This window comes from Sinocyclocheilus rhinocerous, unplaced genomic scaffold (assembly GCF_001515625.1).
Source record: "Sinocyclocheilus rhinocerous isolate Xijiao unplaced genomic scaffold, SAMN03320098_v1.1 scaffold798, whole genome shotgun sequence".
NCBI classification, from domain to species: domain Eukaryota; kingdom Metazoa; phylum Chordata; class Actinopteri; order Cypriniformes; family Cyprinidae; genus Sinocyclocheilus; species Sinocyclocheilus rhinocerous.
Window position 1 is genome coordinate 649,253 of NW_015635037.1, and position 16,365 is coordinate 665,617.

Consider the following 16,365-nt stretch of genomic DNA (forward strand, 5'->3'; position numbering starts at 1 on the left):
TGGTAAGGGGCGTAACATTTCCGTCACACGCTTGAGGTATTCGGCCAATCACAACGCATTGGATAGCTGGCCAATCAGAGCACACCTCGCTTTTTCAGACTGATGAGCTTTGTAAAAATCGACGCGTTTCAGAAAGGCGGGGCATAGAGGGGAAACAATAATGTACAGTATGTGGAAAATAATGTGTTTTTTGAACCTTAAACTGCATAAACACATTTCATTACACCAAATACACAAAATAATGTTCTTTTTAGCAGCATCATATGACCCCTTTAAGGAAATATTTTGTGTATGAGATTTAATGTAGGTAATCTTATATTGTGTGTATAACACTTGGACGGTTTTAAAAAACAATTTTGTACACTCTCAGAAAAAAGGTACAAAAGCTGTCACTGGGGAGGTACTGCTTCAGAAGGTACACATTTGTACCTAAAAGTCCATATTGGTACCTTAAAGGTACATATTAGTATCTAAACGGTACAAAAGTTCACCTTTTGAAAAGGTACTGCCACAGTGACAGCTTTTGTACCTTTTTTTCTGAGAGTGTAGAAAAACTATTTTCACTCAGAAATTGCTAGTGAATTTAACAATGAATTACAAACAAACGGCAAGTAATGCTGAAATAAATGTAGAATCGTTGAAGTATAAAGACTGAAATAGTATCTTCTTTTAAAACATACTGCAATAATATTTGCTTTATTTACAACTTCAATTTTTATTTATTTATTTATTTATTTTACAATGTTCCTGTAGTATTGTATTTATTAGTTTAAAAAGGAATCATTATAATAATTGCTACATTACTTTTTATTTTTGTATTATTTTATTTTTGTATTTATGTTGTGCAGAGTATTTATCAGATCTAGCCATATGGATTCATTGGTCAGCCGTTGTTAATTTATTCAGTGAGAAAAAATAGTCTATAAAAGAGGGGTTGCAGAGATAAAGTGAGTAAATTTTTGGCTGGACATGTGATCTCAATATGGTGGCTCCCATGAGGCGACCCTCTCCATGTAAAAAAAAAACAGCTTTTATCATCTCATGTGAGTGCACTTGATTTTATTTACATTTATTCAAAAGCAAATTTTTTTCTTTCTTCTTTTTGAATGAGCAAATTACGAAGGATAAACATTATTAATGATTATGCTAAATTACATTCAGTACAGCCTCACTGAGCTGGGAGTTCAGAAGACAAAAAAGGTTGGCAAAGACTCTTCTAGTGAATCTTGATCTGAAAACAAGCATGTTTCGAAATGTTTGTGTTGAGTCGGAGCACGATGACGAGGGCTTCATATTGAGACATGATTTTAACGGCCCACAACTTGAGAACTCTTACCCCTCAGTTTGGGGTCTGGGATTCATTGTTCCTTAATCCTCCTCCTCCCCCCACCCTCACATCACCCTTTTTTTCCTTCTCTCTCTCTCTCTCTCTCTCTCTCTCTCTCTCCTTTTGCGGCCCCTGACCCTCCGTTTCTCTCTTTCTCTGCCTACTGCTATAGAAGCCAGATGAGAGCACGAATACCGTCCCACCCTACCCCCCTTCCCTTCTCACTTTTCTTCTCCCTCTCTCCCCCTTCATGTGTTTTTTTCACTCCCTGAGAGCTACACAAGTAACAGAGATGGAGAGAAAGAGCGAAAGGAAGAAAGAGAAAGCTCTTGTATCCCATAAGCCTCCCAACAATCCGTAGATGTGTATGTTCATATGACTTGTAGAAACTCACCAGTGTTGGAAAGTATCTAGGTAAAACTAGCAATGCAACTAGTTTAAAGGTGATGTGTATCGTTTTCCATTTCTAAAATATTTTCAGTATATTATGGAGGGCCACTTTTAAAAAAAATTCAGAAATAATCATTTCAGCCAATGGTGTGAGTTTGAGGCGGGACTATCCTTTTATTGAGCAATGGCAGATGGGGGAGTATTTGTGGAAACCTGTTTAAAAACAGTCATTAATTTTTCCTTTTATTGATAATGCTAGAAGCACAGAAATGTACAATTACAGTTGTTTTAGTCAGCTTTTTCAATACGTTTTTCCAACAAGTTGCATGACAAAGCACTTCACTGTAAAAAGTGATTTTTCAAAGTTGTAAATAAAGGTTATTGTAGTATGTTTTACAAGAAAGTACTATTTAAGTCTTTCTACTTCAAAATTTCATGTTTATTTTTACATGTCACTTCTTTGTAATCAATTGTGAAATTTACTAGAATTTTCTGTGTCAGAACCAGTGTACCTGGTTCGAGTTGAGTTGATTTGTTTGGATGATTTGAGGCAGCGATCATTCAGTCTCACACAAGACTGTCTCACTCTATATTTAGTACTGTTATAGGAGGTTTGATTCATTTTAGTGAGTCGGTTTGTTCTGAGCTCTTTCAAAAGACTCATTTGAATTAGTACTCAGTTGAGTATTTCTCTTCTTTTTCCCTAGGGAAATACATTGTTAGTTATCTAAATATTGCTGTTTAGAACTACTGTTTCCAGTTTCATTTTTTTTTATTAATCCATTGTTTAATTTTATTTATTTGGTGTTTAGTCAATGTGTATTATTAGGTATTAACTAGGCTGATTAAAATGTTTAATTAACATTTTTTTTGCACCACACCTTCAGTTTTTAGAAATGACACAGAACAGTTATAGTATGAAATTTAAGAAATCTTCGCATTATATAAAAAATAACACAGTTAAGCATTTAATTAATTGCATGCATTAATGGCCTAACCTTTACAGTCCTAGTGTTAATAATTTGTTTGATGCTGTCAACTAAACTGATCGCTCCATTTTTTTTCTAAGTCGGATGTGGTGTAGCTTTTTTGCCAAAAGCTAAACTTTAAGTTTCTTGTAGCTCTCCAAGACACTTTAAAAGTAGCTTCCCCAAAGCTGAAGCTGACGCTTCGAGATAGTAAGATAGAGATACACAAGTTGAATGACGTTGTCGGGCTCAACAGCGACTGGTAAGTGAGGGCTTGAGTCTCAGCAAGAGAACCGAGTTGTTAACACACTCGTGTGTGTGTGTGTGTACAGTGAAGGGGGATGGCTGCCTTGTTTGTAGCTTGTCAGCAATTGCCTGAGACAAGCTTCCCCTGCATGTGTGAAAGCTGCTTGGCTTGAATGCCTGGACCGTACCAAGTGGCGTCAAAAGTGAAGGGGGGGACAGAGGCGAGAAAAAACGATCAGACTGGAGACAATAGGCCCCTGAAGTGTTCCCCCCAAGTTGCTTTGATGTTGTCCTAGTGTCTAGATGCTGAAGGGGACCAGGGACTGCAGGGAAGAGCAGCCCTTTGTGTGGATGTGTGTGCACTTTTTGGGCCAGCACGGACAAAAGGGAGGGGTACAAAAGCCTGGAGAGAAATAAGAGAAGAAACAAATGATGAAAACCCAAATGATCCTGAACGTGTTTTTGTATGGCCGCTGTGTGTGAGAGGGCACACAGAAAGGGAGAAAAGCGAGAGAAATAGGAGGAGACGCTCGTTCACTGGGGCTGATAGAGTGACAGAGAAAGAGAGGCGGTGAGTACACTGTATCTTTTTCTTCAGCACCAGATCACTCTCTCTTTTTACCTTTTCTTACTTTATCTTTCTCTTTTGTTCGAGGGGGGTGGGTCGGTGAAAAATGAGTAGATCCAGAGTTGGAGCCGAAGTTGGGGCTGCAAACGGCGTGCTGTTATTATTGTGGTTATTCCTGGCTAGGTGAGCATGGGTAAAAACGTTTACTATTACGCTCCGTTATTCTTAGTCCTTGAAAAGATATAGGGTTGTATGGAAAGGGCAGGGGGCGATGGGGGAGTGGATGGTTTGGAATGTGTCATTGGATAGTCTGGATGAGTTGCCCTCCATGCCAGTGTAAACCTCCTCTGCTCTCCTCTCCTCTCCTCTCATTATTGTCTGGTTATTCAGGAGCGGGTTCATCTGTGTGTGTGATAGCTGCAGAGCAACAAGAGCTTTTCTCTTACTGTATGTCAGGATTGTGACTTTTGGTTGCGGGTGAATTGTGCAATGATTGGAGCCGTGTGTGTGTGTGTTTGGGGGGTGGTTCTATTCTGCCTGGGGGGGTTTCTCAGGCTGTGCCCTCCATGGTGGTAGCAGACTGCTTTTACACTACCAGCTGTTCCGAAAACCTGCAGTGATTTTCTCTTTCTTTCTGCCTGTCTCTCATGCTAAAGGTTGTCCAATCGTCTCCGGTGTCACTCACACATGCAATTTCTAATTTCTACCAGCTGCTGAGGTGGAAAAGACACAACTATTTATGTATTTATTTGGAGTTATGAGTGCTACTGTTCCCATGATGATCTTGTATTCCATAGGTTGCAGGATATATTCTGCCTTCACTTGTCTTTAATTGGAAGATGCTACTTAATCCAGCACTGCTTAAATTGTAATAATGAGCATGTTATGTTCAAGAGTTGGACTTTTGTTCATACACATTTCACTGTGTAAAAATGTACAATATGAAGCAACAGCAATGTGTATGCCCAGAATTGCAAGATATTGAAATTGTTTTTTTTGTTTTTTTAAATTCATAATTGTCTACCATTGGAAACTCTTGGTAACTCAGGTTTCCCTAGCTGTAATTCCAATTTCAGAGGACATTCTGGTCAACGTTTCATAATAAGAATAATCTCTGTGACATGTAGGTCAGTAATTGATGGCAATATTTTTTCAGAAATATGCAGATCATGTATTATAAAAATCTATAATCGCTATAAAAAATTGATTCTAAATTCTGATTGGATGAGCCATGCTCAAACCTACTATAAAAGTCTGATAAATGCACAGTTGTGGTTAAACATTCTCTATTAATGCACATTCTATATTAAGTTGATATTTTTGCTTGGTAAACATAAACAGTTAGATTATAGAACAGTTAGAACTATTTTTTGAAAATAGTTTATCAGTATTGTTGTTGCCACTATTTTATAAAACATTAATTTCTGCATTTCTTCTGTTATCTAACTTGCTTCCTAATCTAGTTCTCTAATAAATCTGGCATTGTAGATTATAAATATTGTTGGCTCTTTGTTTAATTGCTAGGGATAGTAACGTCTTTTAAATGCATAAATGTAAACGTAAAAAAACAAGGCCACGTTACAGTGTTTTACCATGGTTCAGGTGGTTTTCAGTGACTTTTACCATGAAAAGACCACTGCTCTTGTTGTATTGCTGTAGTTGAGGACCACTAGAATTATGCTAAATCCTTTCCATGGCTTCAATGGGCCTTGTATGTATAAATAGCTGCAGTTTTATAAATGATGTAATACTGAATAGTTCATGTTAAAATATTTACAGCAATACAGTTTAATAGCTTTTTATGATGTTTGAGGTGGAACACAGGAACATGAAAATAGTGCTTTATTTGATGTGAACATAATGGTTATATGTCCCCTGAGTTTAATAGCAATTACACGCAAACTGAGAGTCAAGTGGAATAAAAATTACAGTGGTTTGCAAAAGCTCATTAATGATGTTTTAAAAGCATCACACATGCCAATAAGGGAATGTAAATATATCCTGCCGTTTTGATGTAGAAGCTTCACTGACCTGCCATTTTTTTGTTTGTACTGTATGTTTGTTTTGTGCTTGGCAGCAAGAGGTCGTGACAGAGGGTATGAGAAAGGTAAAGAGCACAGGGTCAGTTGTCTCCTTCATGATTTGAAACAGAGGTGACCAAGATTTTGTCTTTCATTGGCCCTATTCCTATTAAACAAACCATAATCTTAACCACTATATGCCTAAAACCAAGGCCACCAAATGCCATCTTCCATTCAAAGTCTGACATGCAATATTCCAACCATAAAGTGGATGGAAACAAGGCTGTGAGGGGTAGAAGTCTATCCAGTATGACATCCGTTGGTTTAATCAGGTCTAGCTAGTCTCCCTGCCTGGCCAAGCTGGTGTTCATCTGGTTTAGCTGATCAACCATCTGGTCTATAGCCTAGCCAAATATAGCCTAGCCAAAAACCCTATAAAACCAACCTGACTAGGCTGGGCGACCAGCTTAGACCAGTAAACCAGCTTAGTTTTCAGAACATCTGTATTTCTATCCCTCACAGCCTACGTTTGTTTGCGTAAAATTAAATATTGCTCAAATCTACGCTGTAAAACCAAATCCACTAAATGCTGTTTTCAGTTTAATGTTTGATATGGAATATTATAGGGATAGGGAGGTGACCAAGATTTTGTTTTTGTGTTGGCCCTAGAACAAAATTCCTGTCAAACAAACCATAATCGTAACCATTATAGTGCCATCAAATGCCATTGTCCATATAAAGTCTAAAACAGAAGTGTATGAAAATAAGGCTGTGAGGGATAGACGTCTGTTCTGTATGACCTTCGCTGGTTTAGTCTGGTTTAACTAGTCTTCCTGCCTGGCCAAGCTGGTGTTCATCTGGTTTAACTGGTCGGCCAGTTAACCAAGTTTAAAGGGGTCATATGATGCGATTTCAAGTTTTCCTTTCTCTTTAGAGTGTTACAAGCTGATTGTGCATAGACCAACAACCCTCTAAAACCAATGGTGTTGCTGGAAGACCAACTTAGAACAGCTTAGATTTTAGTATGACTTTATTTCTATCCTTCACAGCCTAATTTTTGTTTGGGTCAAATTAAATATGACTAAAGACTATGCTGAAAGCCGCCATAGGTAAATCCATCCACGTGCATTTCCAATAAATACCAAGAGTGTGCCAATGAGGGAGGAAGATTTCAGGACTTGAACTGAGAAATGGAAGGAATAAGAGGCCTTGGAGATCTGCTACCGAAGGAGGAGAAGAAGAAATGGAGGGAGGGGTTGGGATTTGATCAGTAGTATGGAGGGATGTGCCTCCAAAGAGAGAACCAAAGGAAATAAATGGATTTATTTTTCACAGTTGTCAAATATCCAATGCATAAATTACGAGTGTGTTAAGGGGACGGCTAATAACTCACAGCAAACATAAAACACATTTAGTTAGATGACAGTTTAGTTAATTCTGGGATGCGTGTCTGCACGGTCATAATTGTTTCATTATTTCATTGGAGACGAGGTGCATCTCGGTCAGCAGGGATTTTCGAGCTGTAAAAAAAAGGAGAAAGATTTCGAATCGCTCTTTTGAAAAGCATCCCTCTTTTGAGCGCTCTCGCCTTCCAATGTATCCTCCACTTTAATATCTTTTTGAATAGGTGGAAATGTGCGGACTAGCCTTGTGTGCCTAGCCACCGAGATGATTGCAAATTCATTTAGAGGTGCCTATCACACAAAGATGCGGGGATGGAGGGAGAGATGGAGGGGGTGGGGTGCAGAGAGATGATGCCTTGGGTTTTGTAAAGCACATTTGTATTCATGTCATGGAGGAGGAGAGCAAAGAGAACGAGAGAGGAGGCGGCTACCTTAGCGTGACAGACGTTAGGAGGAGGCTAGCCAGATTAGCATGTCAGGCGCTAGCAGAATGCCAAACGTCTGGTTCAGGTCGAGTGCTGATGTCACAACCGACCGTTCGCCGATATAAAGTGGAGCAAATCTGCTCAGAACACTGTCAGAACTCTGACGTAAATAATTCAGTCGGAGCTGGGAGCTGTCACCGGCTAGCTGCGGCATTCGCGCTTTTTTGGACCGAACTTGGTGATAATCGTCAGTTATATAATAAAATATTTTGCTCATGTAACATATGTAAAATAAAATGCTAAGACAACACACTTCAGTACTGTTGAGTAGCACCATTGGGCCACTTTACCACAACTAGCAGTTGCAGAACTGCATTGTGGGAGCGTGTATGTTTATTATGGACGTCGTAGGTGTTCAGAGCGTTTGGGTATTTGTGTATAAGCTCAGTATGAGAGATGGAAACAGAGATGTCATTTATTGTGGTTTGGATGCTCTGGTCACAGCATCCTCATACTTCTTACGAGTATTCTGTCTGTCTGTCTGTCTCTCTCTGTCTCTCTCTCTCTCAGCTTCCCCCACAGCCTCCTGTAAATCACAGCTTTCGCTATGCTCCACTAGTGACACAGGACATGCTCGCACACTCCAACGACCGATTACATCAGGCGATTCACTCACACACACACACACACACACACACACAAGCACAGTGAAACCAAACTACTGATTTAAGGAAGATAAAACATCAAGTCTCTCTTTTCTGTCTGTCTGTCTCTTTAAATGGTTCTCACTCATTTTCTTCTGCCTCTTTCTTAGTTTCTGTTGCTGTCTGCCGGTATTTGCCATTCCTGTCTGTCTCACTCTCTTTCTCCTTTTCTTTTATCCCCCTTGTCTGTCTCAATTTCTCCCTCTCCCTTTTCCTACTTTTTTGGGGTCTGTTCCCCTCTCTGCCTGTCTCACTTTCTTTCATCCTCTCTATTTTCCTTTCGTGTTTGTCTCCCTTTCGTTTCCTCTCTGTCTGTCTCATTCTAGTTTTCCTTGCCTATTTTCTTCACTGTTAGTATCAATTTTCTTTTCCAGCAGTCTCACTCTCATTTTCCCCTCTCGGCCTGTCTCACTCTCTTTTGCCCTCTCTATTGTCCTTTCCTGTCTGTCTCTCTTTCGTTTCCTCCCTGTCAGTCTCAATTTCTTTCTCCCTCTCTTTTTCTACTGTCTCACTCTCATTTCCCCTCCCTGTCTGTCTTCTTTCACCCTCTCGATTTACTTTACTTTCTGTCTCATGCTTGTTTCCTCCCTGTCTGTCTCATTCTTGTTTTCCTTTGCTTTCCCCGTTATTCCTTTCCAGCTGTCTCACCCTCATTTTTCCTTTCTGCCTGTCTTACTCTCTTTTGCCCTCTCTATTGTCCTTTCCTGTCTGCCTCGCGTTCGTTTCCTCCCTGTCAGTCTCAATTTCTTTCTCCCACTCTTTTCCTACCCCTACTGTCTCACTCTCATTTCGCCTACCTGTCTGTCTTACTTTCGTTCGCCCTCTTAATTTTCCTTTCCTTTCTGTCTCATGCTTGTGTCCTCCCCGACTGTTTTCCTTCCTTACTATTCTTCTCCAACTGTCTCACTCTCATTTTTCCTTTCTGTCTGTCTCACTCTTGCATTCCCTCCTTGTCTGTTTCACTTTTTTTCACCTTCTCTATTTTCTTTCCTGTCTGTCTCACTTTCATTTCCTCCGTTTTTACTCATTCTTGTTTACCTTCCTCCCTATCAGTCTCAATTTCGTTCTTCTTCTCTGCCTCTGCCTCTCATCTTTCCCTATCTGTCTCACTCTCACTTTTTTTCACCCTCACTATTTTCCTTTCTGCCTGTCTGACTCTAATTTTTTCTGTCTGTCTCACTCTCACTTTCCCTCCTTGTCTGTCTCACTTTTTTTACCCTCTCTATTTTCCTTTCCTGTCTGTCTCACTCGTGTTTCTTCCTCATTCTCACTTGTGTTTCTTCCTCATGTCTATCTCATTCTTGTGTACCTTCCTCCCCATCAGCCTCAATTTTTCTTTTCCAACTTATCTCACTCTTGTTCTCCTTCTCTGCCTGTCTCACTTTCATCTTTCCCTGTCTGTCTCACTCTCAGTTCGCCTCTCTGTCTCTCACCTTCCTTATTGTCTCTCTTCGTCTCACTCTCATTTCCCGTCTCTCTCATTGTCTTCCTCTCTCTTTCCTTCTCCCTTTCATCTCCCTCTCTACCTGTCTGTCTTATTCCCTCCCTTCCTGTGTACCCTCCTCTCTCCTTTCTTCCCCATCCCACTCTTATTTTCCCTCTGTCAATTTCCCTCCCTCTTTACCTCCTTATTTCTCTCTCTTCCTGCTGTCATTTTCCCCCTCTTTGATTGTCTCACTCTCATTTTCCTTCTCTCTCTTTCTCACTCTTGTTTTCTCCCCCGTCTATCTCCCACTCCTTCTCGCTTTCTCTTTCTTTTCCTGTCAGTCTCCCTCTTTAGCTCCTTGTCTTTCTCCCTCCCTGCCCGTCTCACTCTCGTTCTCTCCCTCTCTCTTTTCCACCCCTGTCTCTCTGGCTCTGCCGCCCACACTGGGCTCATCATTGATGCGTTTAGCAGCACCGCTGAGCAAGAGACGCAGGCCATCGATTGGCTGCGTAATCGACATGGATTTTTGCCCAAAGTGGTGAAAAATATGCCATGGCTATAGCCAAGCAATTTCTCCAGGCTTCTCAGGCCAGGAAGGACAAAGATATGGAGATCAATTTTCCTGCTTTGGACTGTACAGTCTTTCACTGACCGGCCCAGTCAACCATGCAGCTTGTGGCTTCTGTCGTGATGGAAGGCAGATGAAATGGTGGGAAGGGGTGGGGGGGGGTGGTCGCATACACTAGTGACATTGTGGCAGATTCCTATATATGCTACTGTGTTTATGCTCCAGAGGTTTGGATGACGAAGGAACCAGTTTTCATTAGCGTATGCCAACCAACCGTCCTGTGAATGGCACATGCTGGCAACACTCTTAGTTTGTCCCTGGTGTTCATACCTCTCTCTTTTTCCTTCTCTTCCCCTCTCTTTCTCCTTAATAACTTCACCATCTGTCTCTGAGACTGGAGAAGTCATTCAGGTCCAGTTTCAGGAGAAACAAGCCTTGTCCGGACTGTCTGCGTCTTCCCCATTAAGACTAGAGGCCCTCCGCAACAAGCCAGACATGCTGCATTGGCTGCCATCTTGGCTCAAGTCATGGCCACTCCACCTGGAGCCATTTTGGCTCCGGTTACTGCAGTCAGACCAGAACATCCAAACATAAGCACTCAAATCCAAAGGTCCGGGATATTACTACTTGGCAGAGGGCTCCCTCAAGGGCCAGTGACATCAGGTGATTGGAGGTGGAGAGCCATCTTGGCTCTCGTCTCGGCGGTTAAACCTGCGACCATTTTGGAACCTGTTTTGGAAACAACCGATGCTCATTCAGATTTCAGTGTTGAACAGTACAAACCTAACAGATTCCCAATGTGTGTGTGTTAACAGTAGACTCGTTTCACAAAAAAAGGCAGACTGAGGTTTCCTAGAAGGAAGAGAAGAGAAAGAAACTAGTTTAGGGATGGTGAGGGAGAGAAAATTTGAGAAAAAGAGAGATCACTTATCTTCTAAGCAGATCACCTCCCTGGACCGCGAGTGAAAAGTGTTGTTGCCATGGTGTCGCTGGTTGCACGTTTCCGCGGACACTGTGTAATCATCAGTGATATGCCAACACATCCACCTTCCCTTTCCCTTGCATCTCTTTTCCTGTTTCTCCCTCTTTTCTTCTCTAAATCTATATCATATTCCCCTCTATCCCTCTTTACCTTCCTTCCTATATAAACAATACAAAATGAAAACTGACTCACTTTACCTTCTTAATCAAAGTCTCTGGTCTTCTTGTACATATTTCATCCATGAACTTAAAAATCACTTGACTTTAAAACTTTAAAAGATTACATAATCAAATTTTTAAACAATAGTAATATTTAAAAAATAATATTAACCAATCATTATCATAGCCTTTTTTTCACAATCCAATCAAACCTCTGTAGATAAAACCAAATTCCACTCTATTAATTTAATTTTAAAAAATGTAATTAAGTAATAACGTATGACAAGCCATATTATGATTATTACGATTATATGTTTAAAAGTTTCGGCTTGGAAAGATTTTTAAATGTTTTTGAAAGAAGCCTCTTATGCTGTATTTATTTGATCAAAAATACAGTAAAAACTAATACTGTGAAGTATTATTTCAATTTAATATAATATGTTTTTATTTTTTATTTTAGTACAATTAAAATGTCATTTATTCCTGTGATGGCAAAGCTGAATTTTGTGTAGATGTTATTATTCCAGTTTTCATTCTAATTTCATTCTAATATGATGATTTAGTGCTGTAAAAAAACATTTGTTCTTATTATCAATGTTGAAAATACTTGTGCTGTTTAAAATTTTTGTGCAAACGGTGATATTTTTTTAATCATCAGAACACTCAAAAGAACAGCATTTATTTAAAACAGAAATATTACAGATGTCTTTGTTGCATCAATTTAACGCACCCTAATTTATGAAAAAGTATTTAAAAAGTCACTGTCCCCAAATTTTTGAACAGCGGTGCAGATTTCAGCCATCTCGAACACTGTATTGACCAACCTGCATTCAGCACCGAAAATCAATTTGATGCATTTTTGCCTTTGAATCTCTCACTTTTCCTTCTGTACGTCTATTATTCTCTCCTCCTCTTCCTCCCACTTTAGAAGGATCCTCACCATCTAAGAGAGACTCATCTTCTCAACAGATACTTGATTACAATCAACAGATTGCTTTAGTAGTATCAAACACTCATCAGTACGTAATACATTAGAGTAAAAAGTGGGAGAGGGACTTGAATGATAAAAGGCTCCTCTCAAACAGAGGGTTTGAGTTATTGCAATAGAACAAGTATCCTTCTATTGTCGTCACAGATTCAAGCAGGTTTTGGTCTTGTGTTGACATACTCAAGTTCTAACGTCAAGGGCTTTTCTGAGAGCTGATGCCATTAATGAAGGTTTGTACATTTAGCCAAATGACTTTCAAACCTGTTATAGCATAACATTGTTTAGCATTTAGCTATTTTGATCAGATCTGTTATCTCAGTTATAGATGTTCAATGACTGTATGCTTTTATATTACATTGGAAAAAGGCAAGATATTTTAAAAGAACTATTTTTGAAAATAGGCTCATTTTCCAACTCCCCTAGAGTTAAACAGTTGAGTTTTACCATTTTCGAATCCATTCAGCCGATCTCTGGGTCTGGCGGTAGCACTTGTAATATCATAGCCTATTTTCAAAAATAGTGGAGTGTTCCTTTAACCCCAAGTTCCAATATTATTGTCTGGCTGTATGCAGAGTATACAGGTTTGTCTTGTTTAGAAACAGTGTTGATACTTTTTAGGAGAATTAAAAGTTTGCTAGATTTGTGGAAGCCAGTGTTTAAAGTTTTGTTTTAGACACTTTTATCAAGTAAACTAGAGCAGAGTTATATATTTGACTGTGTGAAATTATCATGACTTTTTTCATGCACAGAAATTCTCTTCCTGTCTAAGTGGGTGGTTCTTGGTCAGAATACACTGCAAAGTGATGCAGACTTTTGCCAATAACCAGAAGTCTGGCTATGTTTAACTGTCAGGTCTGTGACTGGAAAGGCTTGCTGGGTTTCTGTGGATTTTAGTGTCTCAATGTTGCATCAGTCTGAAACTACCTAAACAGGCCTATTAACAGTTTAATATTCTTCTCTGTAGACCTAAATGATCCAGTATTACACTGTATTGGTGAGTCATTATACATTTACAAAGGATCTCAGCTAGTTCAACTTCAAAAAGAAAACATTTGCAGCCTCTTGTAGTCGAGTTTAGTGCGATTCAGGGATTTACTGAGCTTCCCAGAACAGACGCTGTGAATGAAAAACTGTCAGTTGCACTTTTTTTTAGCTTTAAATGCGATTTCTGGCGTGATGTTCTTCAGTGAAGCCAAAACACTGATAGTTCTTAGAAGTGTTTTGAGAGGTCATAATGATAGTCAGCAGATACCTGCACATAGTTTACTGAAATTAATCAAATTAATACATAACTTGGCAACTAACTGCCATGCTGCACAGAGGAATAAACACTGAGTGGTTGGTGAACATTGGGTTCGTTTATGTCGTTCCGGTTCATCCTGTGGGTCATTTTTTTTCGCTTAAACCGCCATTTTTACTTGCCTTGCTCAGCCACCATGCTTCTCCGGCGGTGACAGAAATCCAATTTCAGCACGTCTCTAGGAAAGAATCCCTCCGGCTGACGAGAGCGATCGGAAGAGCTGGATCGGTGGTCTCCATTTCCCCTCGTCGTCATCTTCCTCCTCCTACTTCGTCTGTGTACCTCTATTTCAGGGTTCACATTTTTCCAGAAAAGTAGTTGCTGTACTTTTGTTAGGCTGCTTGTGAGAGAACTATATTTTGTATGGTTGAATGGCTTGTTCTTTTACAAGTCATTCAGTTCACATTAAATTCAGTCCAAGTACTGGATTCAGTGTGAATGGTTTTGCAAGCAAGTGATTTAAGTTTAAGGTTCAGTCCATTTGGGAATTTTCATGATACATTTTTTTCATTGATTCCGACCAAAACAATTGAGAACTGAATCAGATAATATAATCAGTGTTATTTAATTATTACCCATATGCTATTATAGTGTTTATTAACATTTTTATATTTTCAAGTTTTTTTGTAAATTTTAATTACTTAAATTTTTTTTAAACATTTTTATTAGTTTTATTAACAGTGTTATTAGTTTTTTTTTTTTATATTAAATTCTGCTTCATTTTATATTTATTTCTGGTTTTGTTTTAGAAATGTTAGTACATATACTTATTTATTTCAGGTAACTGCCATGGCAGCATTTTTTCATCTAGTATTTATATTTTGTTTGTCTCAACTTTATTTTAAGTACCCAGAATGATTTTTTATAGATTTCGTTTTAATTCTGGCCTCACAGAACACAAAAAGAACACAATCACATATTAAATATTTGACATGCAGTTTTTTGGACCAATGAGACTTCACAGAGGGCGGGGCTAATCTCAACCACATAAAAACCAAATTTTTGACAAAATCCCAGTTGTCCCAGATGTGGTTGTTTTGGACAAAATCTCAGTTTTCCATCAAAGAAATAAAATATTTGGCACTTTATTGTGTCTTGCCAGGACACTGAGTTAAACCAACAGAACTGAATTCACACCACTATTAATGTGAACACAAATTAATTGAGGACATGCTTTTCGGCGATGTTGCTGCAGCACCATGTGTGTGTTTTGCAGAAGGTCCCAAATCAGCACACACACACGCTCACACCCTCTGATTAGTCACAGCAGCAGGGAAGCGACACTGCCAGCCGTAGTATTATTTATTTATCTATTTCCATAATTTTGCTGCTCTGCTGGGGGAGTCTTCCACTTCCTCTGGTATTTGAGAAAGCATCACTTTTCCTCTCCTCTCCTCAGTGCACAAAGAAATGCCGCACATTCGATACGCTTTGGATCTTAGAAATTTGATTCTGAGAGAGCGAAAGATGGGGGAGGGGGCAGATAGGTGGAGTGAACGAAAGAGAGAAAGAGAGTAAAAAGATAAAAATTTAAATTTTCATCTTTAAGTGTCGATTTTGGTTATGTGTGTGGTGGGGGTTGAGCATGGGGTGAGACTTTGCAGAAGAGATGCTGTCTGTCTCTCTCTCTCTCTCTCTCTCTCTGTGTGTCTTTCTCTCCCTTTGCGGTGCTCTGATGACAGAGGTGACTCATCAGGGGGCACGCTGCTCACATCTACAGACGGAGAGAAAGAAGAAAGAAGGGATGGAGAGGGGAGAGAGAGAGAAACATAGGGATGGTATAGAGAGAAGGCGAGAGAGTGATGAATTCAGAGCAGTTTTGCTTGACTGCTAGCGTTTATTGGCCAATGGAAGCTTCGGGAAAGATACTAATGACACTTCTCCTGTGAATGAGAGACACCGTGTGTGTGTGTGTGTGTGTTCACGTCTCGGTTGTGATTGCAACCCAACCCCCTCGATTTTAAACACTTCGCTCCTGTAAACACACTTCTGATAAGGGAGCTGCTCAGTAGTATATAGAACGAATATAAGAAATCTGCACCTCACAAATACAGTGCATTCATTTACTTTATATGAATTTTGATAGATGTATTCAAGGTACACACTGTAGCAGTTCATGGATTCTGGGAATCAAACCCTTGACCTTAGTGTTTTTATAAGACCATTTTCTACTGTTTTAGCTACAGAAACACAACAGTTTGTCAGACTTTGGATCTGTACCTAGTGAGATGCCTACATATTAAGGCATAGGTATGTGTCCAAAATATACCATAATAAACTGCAACAAGCTTTGTAAAAAATGACATCCAAGATAGTAGAGACAACTATCAGTATAAATTCAAAAAAGCTCAGAAAATTGGCTATTTTACCCAGTATTTGTGTATATGTTTATGCTTAAAGAAATTTTCAATATTAATGTGTGGTCGGATAAGAGAAACCTTGTGGACAAAATTGTCAATAATGTAGCGATGCATGAAGCCGTGCTCACACAGAACAGAAGTCACCTTCAAACCAAGCAGTCAACGTCGCCAATTAACATGACCAACTTGAACACGAGCAAAATCTGCTTGGGGATCCTTTTCGCCCTCATGTGAAGCTGCCAATCTCACAGATTCCTATAGAAATTACTGGATTTTGCCACAACAAACTCGGAGAGTAAATGCCTTTGTTGGCAGTAGACATGCAATGCAGCTCACTAGATTTTGGACCAGAGCCTGTATATGCCCATCTTTAAAGGGGTCATATGATGCGATTTCAATTTTTCTTTTCTCTTTGGAGTGTTACAAGCTCTTGGCGCATAAAGAAGATCTGTAAAGTTGCAAAGACTAAAGTCTCAAATCCAAAGAGATATTCTTTATAAAAGTTAAGAGTCAGCCACGCCTACCTAAAAC

At 39.4% G+C, this 16,365-nt stretch overlaps 1 protein-coding gene across 1 annotated transcript in view; it reads left to right on the forward strand.

The window, feature by feature from the left end:
* The first annotated feature begins 3,191 nt into the window (after positions 1-3,191).
* The window catches only part of LOC107746285 (B-cell CLL/lymphoma 9 protein-like), a 130,484-nt gene continuing 117,310 nt past the window's right edge, over positions 3,192-16,365 (forward strand). Inside the window, exon 1 of the mRNA XM_016560427.1 lies at positions 3,192-3,502. The gene's annotated coding sequence lies outside the window, so the exon portion shown is untranslated. The remainder of the gene's footprint in view (positions 3,503-16,365) is intronic.